This window comes from Dipodomys merriami, unplaced genomic scaffold (genome assembly GCF_024711535.1).
Source record: "Dipodomys merriami isolate MVZ:Mamm:240054 unplaced genomic scaffold, mDipMer1.0.p SCAF_14, whole genome shotgun sequence".
NCBI classification, from domain to species: Eukaryota; Metazoa; Chordata; class Mammalia; order Rodentia; family Heteromyidae; genus Dipodomys; species Dipodomys merriami.
The window spans coordinates 8,253,817-8,259,816 of NW_027202715.1; positions in this window are offsets into that span (position 1 = coordinate 8,253,817).

Genomic DNA, 6,000 nt, shown 5'->3' on the forward strand with positions numbered 1-6,000 from the left:
CCCAGGACCAGCATAATAAGAAAGGGAGAAAGAGAGAGGGAGAGAGAGAGAAAGAGAGAGGGAGAGAGAGAGAGAGAGAAAGAGAAAGAGAGAGAGAGAAAGAGAGAGAGAGAGAGAGAGAGGGAGAGAGAGAGAGAGAGAGAGAGAGAAAGAGAGGAAACAGACACACAAAGAGAAAAAGACAGCTTTACTAAGCACATATATATGTATGTATATATGTATATATACTTATATATATGTATGTGTGTATATATATGCATATATACATATACACACACATACACACACATATATATGGGCCTGATTTAAGTTTTTGCCTAGTACTTGTTTATACGTAATTATTCTGTTTGCTGACTTATTGATTGCCCCACCCTTTTAAAATGAGAACTTCCTGAGAACAGGGATCTTATCCCTAGCTGGTGTATGCCTGCCAGCAAATGCCTACAACCTGACAGTGCTCAAGAAATGGTTGTGGCCAGGTGCTATGGTCCACACTTGAAATCCTAGCTACTCAGAAAGCTGAGACCTGAGGGTCATGGTTCAAAGCCAGCCAGGGTAGAAAAGCCTGTGAGACTCTTATCATTAATTAACTAACAAAAAACCAGAACTGGAGCTATGGATACAATGGTAGAGTGCTAGCCTTGAACAAAAAAAAGCTCAGGGACAGTGGCCAGGCCCTGAGTTCAAGCCCCAGGACCAGCACATGTGTTTGTGTATGTGCGTGCGTGCATGCGCACAGGTACGCATGCACACACACGCACACACACACACACACACACACACACACATATGAAAGGGTTATATAACAAATGTACTCTTCAGCATCACACCCTCAGGGCAGCCTTCTTGGCTTCTCTCTGTTACTTTCCTTGGGCAGGAATTATGTTCAATTCACTTCCTTGTTCCCAGGATACACCACAGGGCCCGGCACACAACAAGGAGCTGATGAGAGACTAAGGAAAGGAGATGCTTGGAGCAGTGCAGACATCTGGCCAGGCCATGGGTCCTCCAGGCCTGGGTTTACAGGAGTGTTCAGGTTTATCATTACAGCCTGATCAAGTCTAAGCCCAAGTCCCTGATGTGATACTGGATGCCAGCCTTCTTCCAAATTCACACTCACTCTTCAAATCACTTTAATCGCACAAACAACTCAAGAGTTGTTTTCTCCCTTGTGGGGTATAGGGCTAGGCCACTTCCCTTGGCTTCTGTCTTATGATTGGCAGTTTGGCTTTGCAAAGGCAATCAGTCCATGTATAGTCAGGGCCTGCCAAGCTTGCCAGGCACCAAGAGGGGCCCCCTTTATTAAAACACTCCTCTAAGGCCTGTGTTTCCTAATGCTATTAATATAACTTGTTCAAGGTCCATGAGCTCAAAGGACAATCCTTATAGCAAATAGACAGATTTTCCCTAAAAGTGGGGATCTAAAACAGTTTAGTGAGATATACATAAAACCAGGCCCCTATACATTCTATAGCCTAAGAGAAAGTATGGATGGGGGAGAGGGGTTAAGGATGGGAGAACAAAGCAACAATAGTAAGGTCTTGATCTGACCAGGTACTGTAGCACATGCCTATAATTCCAGTACTCAGGAGGCTGAGACAGGAGGATTAAGAGTGCAAGACTTGGTTAGGCTATATAACAAGACCCTGGCTTAATATTAAAAGAAAAAAATTTAAAATGATTTAAAAATCTTTGATTCAGTAGGGTTGAAGATTCTCTCAACCTATCTGTAGGTTTATCTACTTACAGATGTAGGATTTGAGTTTGGATTTATGCTGATATTACTAATAACATCATCATCATCATCATCATCATCATCATTGAAATGTATTATTTATGCCAAGAAGAATTGTGGTTTTTATTAATAAGTTTTTTTATTGTGAAAATACTGTACACAGGGGTTACAATTACATGGGCAAGATAATGAGTACATTTCTTATCAAGCATTGTTGCCTCTTCCTTTGTTTCCTTTTACCATCCTTGCCCTCCCATCTCTCCCCCCCATTCCTCCCCTAAGAATTGTGTTTTAGGTGTCCCATATTGTCACAACATAATGGACTGTGGAGACATAAAAGTAACAGAGACCCTTGCCAATAACCCAGACATCTTAAAATTCTCTGATGGAGTTTGAGTTTACATTCATCTTATAACAATCACCAAGCATAGGAGGAAATAATCAGAAACAAGGAGACTCAGAAATGGTCCACTAAGGGCTGAGTGTTCTACACAATCAATTAATTAATCTACCAATCCTCCATATCTGGTTCTGCATCTGCCAATTCAACCCACTACAGATAAAAAAATATAGTTAGGCCTATGGCGATTATGTCTGTGCTAGGTGTCTATAGACTTCTTTCCTGTCATAACTTCCTAAACAGTACAACTATTTACATAACATTAAGTGTTGTGAACAATCTAGGGGTGGTTTGAAGTATGCTGCAGATGTGTATAGGTTCGAGGGGAGCATGATACCATTGTATATAAAGGATTTGAGCATTTGATCTCGAAATCACTCTTGCATAGATAACAAAGACTGACTGTATACTTAAAAAGAGGGAGTAATTAATAAATAGATCCAAATTAAATTAATGAATAAAGAAATAACTACCAATGAAATAAAAACTGGTTGAGACACTCTCATAATATTTGGCATATATGACTGTAATACTTTAAACCATTGCTTACTGTTTCTTTGCTTCCTTCTAATTATAGAGTTAGGTACCCACACTCTCTGCTAAAATAGTTAGCATGAGGAGCAAATACCCAGCCCCTGTGATATTTGGCTTGGCTTTGTGACCAGGAATGAATCGGAAGGGAACAGGAATTTCAAGAGCACTCGGAGTTAAAAAAAAATAGCCTCTCGTGTTTCTTTCCCAATCATGGGGAGAAATACATCCCTGTTAGCCACCAATATTGGGGATAACTGCATGATGAAGAACAGACAGAAAAGTTGGGCTGTGGCTCAAAGTAGCAGAGCACTGGCCCTGAGCAAAAGAGCTCAGGGACAGCTCCCAGGCCCAAGTTCCAGCCCCGCAAATGTCCAAAAGAAGAAGAAGATGAAGAAGATGAAGAAGGAGACGAAGGAGACGAAGGAGACAAAGGAGACGAAGACGACGAAGACGACGAAGACGACGACGACGACGACGAAGAAGAAGAAGAAGAAGAGGAAGAAGAAGAGGAAGAAGAAGAGGAAGAAGAAGAGGAAGAAGAAGAGGAAGAAGAAGAAGAAGAAGAAGAAGAAGAAGAAGAAGAAGAAGAAGAAGAAGAAGAAGAAGAAGAAGAAGAAGAAGAAGAAGAAGAAGAAGAAGAAGAAGAAGAAGAAGAAGAAGAAGAAGAAGAAGAAGAAGAAGAAGAAGAAACAAAACAAAAAACAGGAACAGACAAGAACTCTGGCAAGGGAGGCTCATCCCACATCTGAGATCACGCAAGCTCAGCTGAGATCAGACAAAGCTTATCACACTAGAAAACCCGGAGCGAGAGAGAAAACTCAACATGGTTGTATGTATCTGTTACTCATGAGCTGGCTAATATGAGATCAGTGATTAACAGAAAAATAGAAAAAAATGTCAGAGAGGATGATGAAGTGTATACTGATAGAGAAGTTTTGACATCAGTGTTCAGTATATCAGAATATATTGAACTATACAGACAAGATTTTTTTTTTGGAAATCCACTGGGACTTGAACTCAGAGCCTGGTCACTGTCCCTGAATTCTTTGTTCAAGGCTAGCACTCAACCACTTTGAACTTCAGCTCCACTTCTGGTTTATGAGTGGTTAACTAGAAGTCAGAGTCTCACAGGGACTTTTCTTCTCCCGGTGGCTTTGAACTGTAATCCTCAGATCTCAGCCTTCTGAGTAGCTAGGATTACAGGTGTGAGGTACCAGTGCCCAGCCTATAGACAGGATTAACAGCATAAGATAATACTACTATGTACAACTGATTTTATAGCAACATATTTTATAGTGGTATGTTTGAAAACTAGATAACATAGATAGTAGAAGGCAATTTAGAATAACTCAAGCTGGCCCAAGAAGTTTTAGAATGAGTGATTTATCATTAGTAATACATGCCAGACATGGAAGCAAAAGTGTATCAGACATCTTTACTGAAAGATGTTCTTTTTTGAGGGGACAGCATTAGGGTTTGAATTCTGGGCCTCATTCTTGCTTGGCTGGCTTCTGCCATTTGAGCAATGCATCCAGTCCTATTTTCTGCTATTATTTTGGACCTAAGAGTCCAGTAAACTTTTCTGCCTTTGCTGGTCTCAAACCACTATCTTCCAGATCTAAGCCTCCTAGTTAGCTAAGATCATACATGAGAATCAACAACACCTGGCCAAGAAAATGGTTGGGAGGTGAGATTTTTCTTTTATCAGCTTTTCAGAGAAGAGATAAATGAATATTCCGTCAAATACATAGCTTGTACTATAAAAATTTAAAGTGATTATCTAAATATATAAATCAGAATGGACGAAGACAGAAAAAAAGAAAGAAAGCTCTTAGAAAATATATCTTATAAGTAGAGATGCTATACACATTTTTATTTATTTGTTTGTTTATTATGATGTACCAGTCCTGGAGCTTGCACTCAGGGCCTGGGTGCTATTCCTGAGCTTCTTTTGCTCAAGGCTAGTAATCTCTCATTTGAGCTACAGCTCCACTCTTGGCTTTTTCTGAGTAATTTGTTGAAGATAAGAGTCTCACAAATTGTCCTGACATACATGTATTTATTTTAAAATTTTATTTTATCTTAAAGTCTAACAATGCACTGATGGCTAATAACAAAGTCTTTAGAATCTGACTTCCTGCTTTCGGTAACCAATGTATTGGCTGTGTGATCTTTGGAAAATCACTTTAACTTTTAAGTACTTCGATCTTATTTGCCACTGGGGAGAATAATAGCATTTATAGATTAATGTGGCAATGCAAGTAGAGTCCCTGGCACAGAGTAAATGTGATGATATTATCAGTCATTAGACCAAGAAGATATAGTTCAGGAATGCAAGGTCAGTTCAACAGCAAAAAAAACAAATCAACTCACTGACTTAAAAGTTTCACTTCAGATATGTACACACTTAAAACCTGAAGCTCACTTTATTCTCAAAACTAATAAAAGATCACAATTTTTTCATACATGTCCTTCCCAGACCTGTCAAATGTGAAGTATTTGTACTGATTAAAGATACATCCTAAGCAAATTATTCTGTCTTCTAGTTTTGTCATTAAGATCTCTGAGATTCCGGGGATTACATTTAAAAGCCAGCTGCTCAACTTCTAGTAGTTTGGGTAGCTAATTAGAGACAAGAGTCTCACTGACTTTTCTGCCTGGGCTGGCTTGAAACCATGATCCTCGGTTCTCAGCCTCCTGAGCAGCTAGAATTACAGGTGTGAGCCACTAGTGCCTCGCTTAGGATTTTCCATTCTTGAGGCAAGGACTCAGAGCCAAAACTATTTGGACTTACAGAGTACAGAAATGGGACATTTCTTGGAAGCAAAACAATGGAACCTCGTCGACCTTTTCCTTCTTATGTCCACTCAGCTTTTGCTGGGGATGAGTATGAGGGCAAATGGATTTGAATCCAGCCTCTGCCATTTTCTCTCAAAATATTTCACATTTTTCTTAATGTCTTTTGTTTGGCTTTCTTGCTTAAGTTTGGCATTCTACCACTTGAACCACACTTCTACTTTTGTATTTTTGCTGGTTAACTGGAGATAAGAGCCTCACAGAGTTTTCTGCCCAGGCTAATTTTGAACCTCCATCCTCAGATGTCAGCCTCCTGAGTAGGTAGGATTACAGGTGCCCAACTAACATCTACTGCCCTTAACCTTCATATGTGCATCCTCACCTAAACAATAATACAGGTCCCATGGCAGAAGTTTCTGAAGTGGAAGTTTCAGAACTTCCTGCCCAGGGGATTGGATGCGGTTTGTATAAAAACAATCACTTTGTAGTAGTGATTATGATATTCATCTTGGTAATTAGTGTAATCGGAGAATAA